General features: G+C 47.0%; 1 long non-coding RNA gene across 2 annotated transcripts; it reads right to left on the bottom strand.

The window, feature by feature from the left end:
* On the bottom strand, nucleotides 1–11,678 carry LOC127301839 (uncharacterized). 2 transcript variants are annotated; one of them, XR_011745485.1, is made up of 3 exons: nucleotides 11,219–11,678; nucleotides 9,709–9,789; nucleotides 1–365 (listed from the first exon to the last, which is right to left on the bottom strand). It is a non-coding gene; the product is annotated as an uncharacterized lncRNA (long non-coding RNA). The 2 variants fall into 2 exon arrangements; XR_011745486.1 differs by lacking the exons at nucleotides 9,709–9,789; nucleotides 11,219–11,678 and adding an exon at nucleotides 1,795–3,390.
* Nucleotides 11,679–11,895: the final 217 nt, after the last annotated feature.

Genomic DNA, 11,895 nt, shown 5'->3' with positions numbered 1-11,895 from the left:
TTTTAGTTGTAGCAAAAGTTATCCACTTCATTTTCGAAAAAGGTAGTACATGTGTCAACATCCCAACAAGATATCCCGAACATTTCGAGATATCAACAAAAACCCTAAACTCGCCTACGACTCGCAAAGCTGGCAAACAACAAACAAAAGGTAGGGCGAGGAGGTGTATCTCGGACGTATAGTTAACAGGTGGATAGGACACGTGACACAACGAATCGCAACATAAGGATAGCAATAGATCAAAAGAGCATGTAAAAGTAAAATAGGTGAAGGGGTGGGCTCGCCTGTCAGATCAGAGGTAGAAGCACCGACGCGATCCTCCAGGGGGAACTCGTACTCCTGCTCGTACTGCTCTGCGTCGGCGTCTACTCGAGAAGAACCAAATAACACATACAAGGAAAATAAAGGCACAAATCAATACAAGCAAATGCAATGCGCAATATGATGCATGATGGCATGGCAAGATGATATGTGCAAGATTTCATGTATAGCAAAGTTAAGTGGGGTGCTCTCCAAAGTAGCATGACATGATAAAAACACCCACACATAGCATTTAGTTGAAGTTGCACTTTTAATTTGGCCGAACCAGGGATGCGGCCAATAATGCATGACATGGTGATATTTGAATTCCTCATGTTTCGCTGATGCATTTAGATATAAAGATTGTCAAAATCGGAGTTGTAGAGAGAAAGTTATGAATTATGCAACAATAATCAAGTTTAGTCCAGATTTGAAATTGACACAATTTTAGTTGTTCAAAAGATAAAACAGATTTTATAAACATATAGATTAGGTTTTTCTAATACTCCTGGATATCAAGTTTGTATGAATTGGCGTTTATAAAGTAGGTTTTTAAAATGAAATAGAAAGGTGCTGGGAGCAAAAACAATACAACAGTAAAGGATAAAGAAAGTTTCAAAAAGGGGGGTTTAGTGCGCCGGCCAAGATTTGAACTCATGATGTGCTGTGCAAGAACAAAGAGCAGAACCGGTGTGATTTGGCTCGGGTTGTGAAAGAAAACATGATACAGACAAGGTAAGGCCTGGTGCCGAGGTTAACTGAATATTGAACACTTGCTAACTGAAAACAGGACAGTTGCTGGTCGCGACTTTGGTCGACGATGGCGAAGAACTGGGTGACGAAACTGGGTGTATCTCGACGGGTTGAGTAAGGGGAAAGTGCTCTGAGTTGAATGAAACCGAAATGGTGGAAAACGGAGCACGGTGGCGCCGGAGAAACTCGCCGGAAAACGAGACGACGAAACAGCGGTTCTGAAACTGAGAACTGAATCTGTTTTCTGGACCGACTTTGAACGAGGATGGCGACGTCTGTGCTGCTCCGTTTGGGATGATTCAAAAACCAGAAGAAAGAGGGTATAGCTGTGCATCTACTGGAACAAGTATGGCGTGCTGAAACGACCTGGTTCGCCGGGAAGACCTCGGAGAAGTCGGTACCGCGACGTGTGCGAGAAACAGCGAAACTGAAAACAGATTCTGGACAGATGTTTGATCGAAGGTGGCGTCGTCTACAGGCAACGAAATTGAGTGATTCCAAAACGAAAGTTGTAGCCCTTCGTCTCAGCTTTCCAACGGTGCGAAGAACGCAAGCTGGAGTGGCCTGTGCTGGCGATGAGATGCGTCGAAACACGGTGTGCTGTGAGAAAAACGAAAACTGGGTGTTTCATATTTCGTTTTCGGTTTCAAAAACTTCCTCGATCTCGTTTCCTTCCTCTCGTTTCTGCCTCGAACCGATGATGCTGTGGTATGCAGGGGAAGGAGAGGAAGTGCTTCTCACCCAGGGGTGGTCGGAGATGAGGAGGAGGAGCAGCCGATGACGAGGACGAAGGAGAGGCCGGGAGTAGACGTCGACGGCGTGAGGAAGAACTCGAGCAGCTGCGGGCAGCGGTCGGCTCCGTGAAGACGTCCAGGACGAAGAGGAAGACGACGCGGTTCCGTTCCCCTGCTCAGGTGATGTCGAGGCAGGCCATGGCGACGGCGGCGGGCGGTGTAAGCTTCGGACAAAACCCTCTCTCTCTCGCGGAAGAAACAGCACGGGGTGGCGGCGGCTCGGTGTGGAAGAAACAGCTAGCTAGGGTTCTGCTCCGGTGTTGGGGTTCTGTAGAGGGACAGGAGAGAACGGGGGACGTCGATGCAGGCTAGAGAGGATCAGACGGCGATGCCCTTGTTCGTACAGCCATGACACACCAAGAGAAAAAGACGAACAGGGAAAGACTTCTCCACGTTAATTGGATGTTGTGTCCTTTGGCTGGGCTGGGAAAGAAAAGGCCTTGGGCTAAAACTCTGAAACTCTGGGGAAACATAGCTCCTAGTCTGTTGTTTGCTATGTCTATAAAACTCTCTCCTTTCTTCCGAAATTTTTAAAAGAGAAGAAAAATAAATTTTGAACTGTGTTAGATTTCTTTGAAAACAGGGGAAGTTTAGAAGATTTCCAAAATAGACCAGCTTGGTCACAAGGAAATAAGAGAGAGGGGTAAAGACATAGAAATTTAATGGAAGCAAAATAATTTGTATTCCAAAATATTTGGCATGACCTATTTGGAAGTTAAGGTCAAGTGGTGGAAGGTTGGCTTGTGCTTTTCTTGGAACATCACAAGAGGGAGAGGATGACCAAGAGAGAGGAAAGAAGAGGAAGACCAAGCAAGCAACAAAAAGAAAACCAAAGGCAAATGCAATTTAGTAAAACCAAAGTGGTGGTATGCATGAATGCAACATGATGGCATGAACAAAATGCAAGAAAAGGTAAAAAGGGACTATGGTGTTACTCTTGGAATGTTACAAACGCCCCCCCTTGAAGGAATCGCGCCCCGAGATTCTCAGGAGGAAGAGAAAAAGGACGGGTACTCGGAACGGAGTTGATCTTCCCGCTCCCAAGTTGCTTCTTTATCGGAATGGTGCGACCACTGCACCTTGAGGAACTTGACAGACTTGTTGCGAGTTCGACGTTCAGCTTCATCAAGAATCCGAACGGGATGCTCTTTGTAGGAGAGGTCTTCTTGGAGGTCAATGGACTCGTGATCAACTGCACGGCCCGGATCTTTGAAGCACTTCTTGAGCTGTGACACGTGGAAGACATCGTGCACTTTGGAGAGCTTCTCAGGGAGTTCAAGGAGGTAAGCGACTTCACCACGCTTTGCCAGAACTTTGAAGGGACCAATGTATCTTGGCGCCAGCTTGCCTTTGATACCGAAGCGATGAGTGCCCCTCATAGGAGTAACACGGAGGTAAGCTTGATCACCAGGCTGATATAACATATCACGGTGCTTGCTATCATAATAGCTTTTCTGCCGAGATTGTGCTATCTTCAGATTGTCACGAATGATTCGCACCTTTTCTTCAGCCTCGTTGATGACATCGGGGCCAAAGATTTGCCTTTCACCGCCTGCACTGGGCCCAGAGGTGTTCTGCATTTGCGACCATAGAGAGCTTCGAAAGGTGCCATGCCCAAACTGGCTTGATAGCTGTTGTTGTAAGAGAACTCAGCGAAAGGAAGGCATTCTTCCCATTTCATGCCGAAGGAGATAACACATGCACGGAGCATGTCCTCGAGAATCTGATTGACTCTTTCGACTTGCCCACTTGTTTGCGGATGGTAAGCTGTGCTGAAGAGCAGATTGGTTCCCATAGCTTTCTGAAAGCTTGCCCAAAACTTGGAAGTGAAGATACTTCCGCGATCAGAGCTTATTTCCAAAGGAACACCATGAAGAGAAACAATCTTTGCAGTGTAGAGCTCAGCCAACTGACTAGCAGATATTGTTTCTTTGACAGGAAGGAAGTGAGCAACCTTGGAAAGACGGTCGATCACCACGAAGATAGCATCATTGCCTTTCCGAGACTTTGGAAAACCAGTCACAAAGTCCATCTCAATCTTATCCCATTTCCACTCGGGAATCTTCAGGGGTTGGAGGACACCGGCAGGTCTCTGATGTTCTGCTTTGACACGGCGACAAACATCACATTCTGAGACATAGCGAGCAACATCCCTTTTCATCCTAGTCCACCAATAGGTAGACTTGATATCGAGATACATCTTTGTGCTGCCAGGATGGATAGAAAGAGGAGTGTCGTGAGCTTCTTTGAGAATGAGGTTTCTCAGGTCTGGATCATTCGGAACAACAAAACGACCTTGGAAGAAGAGAATTCCTTGATCGTCGAGAGAGAAAGACTTGTACTTGGGCTTGTGCATATTCTCTTTGATATTCTTGCTGCAAATATCTCGCAATTGTCCTTTTCGGATCTTATCTTCAAGAGTTTGCGTGATCACCAAGTTTGCAAGGTAGCCTTGGGGAACCAGCTCAAGATTCAATTTCCTGAATTCTTCATAAAGAGCAGGTTGACTTTCTTGAATCATGAGGTTGTTGCAATATGACTTGCGACTAAGGGAATCAGCCATGACATTAGCTTTGCCTGGAGTGTAGCTGATAGACAGATCAAAGTCCTTGATGGTTTCCATCCATCTCGTTTGACGGAGGTTCAAGTTGGGTTGTGTGAAGATGTATTTGAGACTCTTGTGGTCGGTGAAGATCTCACATTTGTTGCCCAACAAGTATTGGCGCCATGTTATTAAAGCATGTAACACTACCGCAAGCTCAAGATCATGTGTGGGATAGTTGAGTTCATGCTTTTTCAACCGACGAGAAGTATACGCCACAACTTGACGTTCTTGCATGAGGACAGCACCTAGACCATGAAGAGAGGCATCACAGAATATCTGGAAAGGCTTAGAAGTATCTGGAAGAACAAGGACAGGTGTGGAAGTGAGCTTCTGCTTGAGGAGATCAAAGCTTTCTTGACATTGAGGAGACCAAAGGAACTTCTTGTCTTTCTTCAGGAGATCGGTAAGAGGCTTGGCGATCTTGGAGAAATTCTCAACGAAGCGGCGGCAGTAACTTGCCAAACCGAGGAAACTTCTCACTTGCTTGACATTCTTCGGAGGAAGCCATTCAACGATCGCCTCGACGGTTTCAGGATTGACAGCAATGCCTTTTCCCGAAATGACATGACCAAGATAGACGACTTGAGGAAGCCAAAATTCACACTTGGAGAACTTGGCATAGAGGCGATGTTCACGAAGCTTCATGAGGATGAGGCGAAGATGCTCTTCATGCTCCTCATTGGACTTGGAGTAGACAAGGATATCATCGAGATAGACTACCACAAACTTGTCGAGGTACTCCATGAAAATGTAGTTCATCAACCGAGAGAAAGTGGCAGGAGCATTAGTGAGGCCAAAGGACATGACGGTGTACTCGTAGAGACCATAACGAGTTTTGAAGGCTGTCTTGGGTACATCCTCCTTGCGGATTTTGATTTGGTGATAACCACTTCTCAAATCCATCTTAGAGAACACAGTTGCACCCGCAAGTTGATCAAAGAGATCATTGATGCGAGGAAGAGGATATGTATTCTTGATCGTTTTCTCATTGAGAGGCCGGTAGTCAACCACCAATCGATCAGTTTTATCCTTTTTCTTCACGAAGATGGTAGGACATCCCCATGGAGAAGTGCTTGGCTGAATGAAACCAAGTTTTTGCAACTCGTCAAGCTGCTTCTTGAGTTCAGCCAACTCATTGGGACCCATTTTGTATGGCCGCTTTGAGATAGGAGCTGTTCCAGGCTCTAGTTCAATGACGAACTCAACAGCCCTGTCAGGTGGCATACCTGGAAGTTCTTCAGGAAAGACATCAGGAAAGTCGCAAACCACCGGTGTAGACTCAAGCTCCGGAAGAGAACTAGGATTCAAAGCAAAGAGCTGAACGGAAGGTGTTTGGGAAGGTGTATAGGTCAAGAATCCTGTTGAAGTAGGAAGAGAAACTGAATGCTCGGCGCAATCAATGACAACTTTGTTGGCCTTCAACCAATCCATGCCAAGGATGACATTAATGCCAGAAGATCTAAGCTCGATGAGGGACGCAAGGAACACATGGCTTCCAATCTGAATTTGATTGCCATGACTTATCTTGGAAGATAACATTTGTCCTCTGGGAGAATGAACCAAGAGATTAGACGGTAAGCTTTCCATAGGGAGGTTGTTACTTTGAGCAAAACTATCAGACACAAAAGATAGAGAAGCTCCTGTATCGAACAGAACTCTTGCAGGAATGGAGTTAACAAGCAAAGTACCAAGCACGACGTCGGTAGCTTTTTCAGCTTGCTCAACGTTGATGTTGTTGACGCGAGCAGCCCTCGGACCTTGCCTGGTGTTGTTGTTGAAGGCACGGCCCTGAGCTGGTGCACGAACCATCACATTTGTTGCAGTAGAGCGAGGTGGTGGTGGAGGTAGCTTTTGAGGGCAGAAGGTAGAGATGTGCCCAACCTGACCACACTTGTAGCATGTGGGATCGGCACGTGGACCCATCGGCCTTGGTCCACCATAAGCAGGCCTTGGCGGAGCTTGGTAGGTCCTCTGCTGAAGCTGTGGGGTGGGAGGGCGGGGAGCATACCCAGCGTGTGCTGCGCGGGGAGCATACCCAGCTTGTGTAGCTTGTCCTGGTGGTGCGGGATAAGGAACCCACAACCTTCGCTTCTGAGGCGGCGCTGATGAAGGAGCACCAACCTCTCGAGTATGCTTGCGTGACTCGTCGAACGCAAGCCTACCCGACTCTTCCTTGATAGCAGTGTTGACCAGCTTGTCAAAGGTGTCCATCGAGACATGAGTGAGCGCGTACTTGAGTGCCGGCTTGAGGCCATTACGGAACCTCTTCTGCTTCTTGGCATCAGTAGACACTTCTTCGCCCCCATAGCGAGCTAGCCTTGAGAACTCGATGCTGTATGCCATCACGTCTTTGTTGCCTTGAACAAGATTGAGGAATTTCTCCTTCATCCTGTCCATTAGCCCTTCAGGAATGTGGTGACTTCTGAAAGCTTCCCTGAATTCTTCCCAAGTGACATCAGGAGCATTAGCGGGACGCATCTCGAGAAAGTTCTCCCACCATGTTGCGGACCCTCCTTTCAGTAGGTGAGTCGCAAACCGCACTTTGTCTTCTGGAGCGACTCCCGCTGTGTTGAGCATGCGGTTGACATCGCGCACCCAATCATCTGCATCCAGCGGTTCAGGAGTAGAGTCGAACGATCGCGGGTTCAACTGCAAGAAGTCCCGGATCATCACTCGACCATTGTCATGACGAGCTTGATCGAAGTTGTCTTTGGGTTTGCCGCATCCGGCTCAACAGCTTGAGTCATTTGCAATGTGGCTGGTCCCATGAGGAGGTGGCGGAGGTCTAACCATCCTGTTGAGGGAAAACATTAAGACGGTTGAGACAACAGATAAGAACAAAGCTTAGAACAAGGATTTAAGATCACATAACACATCGCTCCATAGAATTCATCAAGGTACACCATACAAGGTTCAAGTACACAAGAGATCCATACGACCGCAAACAAGGATAGAAAAACTAAAACATCCACTTGACACGCAGGACAGTGGAGTATACGGTAGTTCCATAAGAATAACGATAAGGAAGCAGGCTCCGGAACAAAGAAGTGGTCGAGATAGCATCGGATCAAAGGAGAATAACTTGTTAGTATGAAAGTACCAACATGTCAAAGGAACAGATTATATGTGGAGATTGACGAAAGATGATAATGAAGCAACCATAGTACAGAAATTTTTCAAAATACTTTTCCCTATGGCACTATGGTTGCCCACAAACACGTCCAAGCCTAGGTGAAACAAGATAAGAATAGAGTAAAACCGTTGCACGTCCTTACCAGAGGGAGGGTGGGTGGGGTAAGAAATAAAAGCAGAATTCCTACTCTCGCGCATAATTTTTCCTATGTAGCTACTAAAATATTAGTTTCTAGACTCAACTTCGTCCGCTGCAAAGGGGCTCCTAAAGGCAGTCCTGCTCTGATACCAAGTCTGTAAGCCCCGGGAGTAGGAAAACCCAGAGCGCGCATGTAAGAGGGGTTTATGTGCATGAGGTCACTACAAAGGACCGTGAGGTCGCCTCGCATTCCCAAGCATATGGGTAGGCCAAGCAACAGCTCGACACGCCCATGCACACAACACCCACCTCAGAGGCTCACGATAGGCTTTCCAAGCCTGAGTGCTTCACCTTCCTGTGCACTTCACACATACACACACTGTGCACAGGATACGAGGGTAGAATACAGCTTGAATATCACAACATGACTATGTACGACACAAAAGATGGAAATAAGGTTCATATATATAGCAACGCTCTAATGAGCAAGATCCAAATGACACTCAGAGGACACATGTCCCAACATTACATCATACATAAGATAGCCAAATAGTCTGGGTACAGACAAGAACCAAATGGGACTAAGAGTCCTGAAGATAATCAAGCGGTGTTCCCATAACCAACATGCCATGCTGTCGCCTTAGGAACGATCCCGCTACGCAACGAAGTCGTCGTCCGTGAACTCGACAAAGTAGCCACCGCGTCATCGCTCATCATCTCGTCGTACTGTTTGTCGAAAAGCGTGTTCGAAAAAGAGGGAGAAAAACGAGGGTAAGTACCGTTGGCACGTACTTGCGAGACAAGACCGGCTATGCTTGGCGGTGGGCGGTGTAAACTTCGCCGGCTATATGTGGAGTTTAGCGGCGGCAAAGCACTATCCAATAGAGACACGCTACAACATCCGTCTAATAGAGAAGGTGAGAGAGCGCATATTCTAGCGATTCTATACTCGCAAACAACAACCCGACCCTGCGATCCCCCTTAGCCAAGAGGTACTAACAAGGCACTCACACAGTTGACAATTTTATATCCATTCCATTATAATAGGGCTAACTTACTACGCAAATAATTAGCAAGTTATTAGCGACAACATTAGGTGTAAGTTGTTCTATGATCGAGTTAAACAGCTCCAAGTCGTCGATAACCGCGGACACGGCTTATCGATAAGATTTAACCCTGCAGGGGTGCACCAATGTTACCATACACGCATGCTCGAACCCGCTTGATCACGGCGGAGTCTCACAACAAGACCGTTCCCAAATCAACAAGAATGCCTAGGGGGGCCACCCGACTAAGCTACCCGAAACGAAGTTCGGCCGTACTCCGATGCGGACTCAGGGTTTGCGACGGCGGCTAGGCGTGCGAACCACACGCTTTCGCTAAACGTCCCGCGGGGTACAATACAGAATATAAACACCCGAAGGCAACAGGAAGTAAACACCCGAAGGCAACAGTAAGTAAAGCATGGCATACATGGCATAGGCAAATAAAACCAAGGTTGTGGCCCCCTTTTCAACAGACTTGAGAAATGGTAATGGGTGATGGGGGGTCCCGATAAAACCTCCCACGAGTGGTTAGCGCGCTCAGTCTTAGAAACAGATAACAAGAACTCGGGTCCTAGGGGACATTAGCAAGTCAAAGTTCCGATGCTTTCGCAAAGGGGCTCACAGATGCCTCTGCATATTATTATCCCTTAGCAATTTTAGTTGTAGCAAAAGTTATCCACTTCATTTCCGAAAAAGGTAGTACATGTGTCAACATCCCAACAAGATATCCCGAACATTTCGAGATATCAACAAAAACCCTAAACTCGCCTACGACTCGCAAAGCTGGCAAACAACAAACAAAAGGTAGGGCGAGGAGGTGTATCTCGGACGTATAGTTAACAGGTGGATAGGACACGTGACACAACAGAATCGCAACATAAGGATAGCAATAGATCAAAAGAGCATGTAAAAGTAAAATAGGTGAAGGGGTGGGCTCGCCTGTCAGATCAGAGGTAGAAGCACCGACGCGATCCTCCAGGGGGAACTCGTACTCCTGCTCGTACTGCTCTGCGTCGGCGTCTACTCGAGAAGAACCAAATAACACATACAAGGAAAATAAAGGCACAAATCAATACAAGCAAATGCAATGCGCAATATGATGCATGATGGCATGGCAAGATGATATGTGCAAGATTTCATGTATAGCAAAGTTAAGTGGGGTGCTCTCCAAAGTAGCATGACATGATAAAAACACCCACACATAGCATTTAGTTGAAGTTGCACTTTTAATTTGGCCGAACCAGGGATGCGGCCAATAATGCATGACATGGTGATATTTGAATTCCTCATGTTTCGCTGATGCATTTAGATATAAAGATTGTCAAAATCGGAGTTGTAGAGAGAAAGTTATGAATTATGCAACAATAATCAAGTTTAGTCCAGATTTGAAATTGACACAATTTTAGTTGTTCAAAAGATAAAACAGATTTTATAAACATATAGATTAGGTTTTTCTAATACTCCTGGATATCAAGTTTGTATGAATTGGAGTTTATAAAGTAGGTTTTTAAAATGAAATAGAAAGGTGCTGGGAGCAAAAACAATACAACAGTAAAGGATAAAGAAAGTTTCAAAAAGGGGGGTTTAGTGCGCCGGCCAAGATTTGAACTCATGATGTGCTGTGCAAGAACAAAGAGCAGGACCGGTGTGATTTGGCTCGGGTTGTGAAAGAAAACATGATACAGACAAGGTAAGGCCTGGTGCCGAGGTTAACTGAATATTGAACACTTGCTAACTGAAAACAGGACAGTTGCTGGTCGCGACTTTGGTCGACGATGGCGAAGAACTGGGTGACGAAACTGGGTGTATCTCGACGGGTTGAGTAAGGGGAAAGTGCTCTGAGTTGAATGAAACCGAAATGGTGGAAAACGGAGCACGGTGGCGCCGGAGAAACTCGCCGGAAAACGAGACGACGAAACAGCGGTTCTGAAACTGAGAACTGAATCTGTTTTCTGGACCGACTTTGAACGAGGATGGCGACGTCTGTGCTGCTCCGTTTGGGATGATTCGAAAACCAGAAGAAAGAGGGTATAGCTGTGCATCTACTGGAACAAGTATGGCGTGCTGAAACGACCTGGTTCGCCGGGAAGACCTCGGAGAAGTCGGTACCGCGACGTGTGCGAGAAACAGCGAAACTGAAAACAGATTCTGGACAGATGTTTGATCGAAGGTGGCGTCGTCTACAGGCAACGAAATTGAGTGATTCCAAAACGAAAGTTGTAGCCCTTCGTCTCAGCTTTCCAACGGTGCGAAGAACGCAAGCTGGAGTGGCCTGTGCTGGCGATGAGATGCGTCGAAACACGGTGTGCTGTGAGAAAAACGAAAACTGGGTGTTTCATATTTCGTTTTCGGTTTCAAAAACTTCCTCGATCTCGTTTCCTTCCTCTCGTTTCTGCCTCGAACCGATGATGCTGTGGTATGCAGGGGAAGGAGAGGAAGTGCTTCTCACCCAGGGGTGGTCGGAGATGAGGAGGAGGAGCAGCCGATGACGAGGACGAAGGAGAGGCCGGGAGTAGACGTCGACGGCGTGAGGAAGAACTCGAGCAGCTGCGGGCAGCGGTCGGCTCCGTGAAGACGTCCAGGACGAAGAGGAAGACGACGCGGTTCCGTTCCCCTGCTCAGGTGATGTCGAGGCAGGCCATGGCGACGGCGGCGGGCGGTGTAAGCTTCGGACAAAACCCTCTCTCTCTCGCGGAAGAAACAGCACGGGGTGGCGGCGGCTCGGTGTGGAAGAAACAGCTAGCTAGGGTTCTGCTCCGGTGTTGGGGTTCTGTAGAGGGACAGGAGAGAACGGGGGACGTCGATGCAGGCTAGAGAGGATCAGACGGCGATGCCCTTGTTCGTACAGCCATGACACACCAAGAGAAAAAGACGAACAGGGAAAGACTTCTCCACGTTAATTGGATGTTGTGTCCTTTGGCTGGGCTGGGAAAGAAAAGGCCTTGGGCTAAAACTCTGAAACTCTGGGGAAACATAGCTCCTAGTCTGTTGTTTGCTATGTCTGTAAAACTCTCTCCTTTCTTCCGAAATTTTTAAAAGAGAAGAAAAATAAATTTTGAACTATGTTAGATTTCTTTGAAAACAGGGGAAGTTTAGAAGATTTCCAAAATAGACCAGCTTGGTCAC

Source organism: Lolium perenne, chromosome 5 (assembly GCF_019359855.2).
Source record: "Lolium perenne isolate Kyuss_39 chromosome 5, Kyuss_2.0, whole genome shotgun sequence".
NCBI lineage: Eukaryota > Viridiplantae > Streptophyta > Magnoliopsida > Poales > Poaceae > Lolium > Lolium perenne.
The sequence above is the reverse complement of the archived record's forward strand: the minus strand, read 5'-3'. Positions and strand labels throughout refer to the sequence as shown.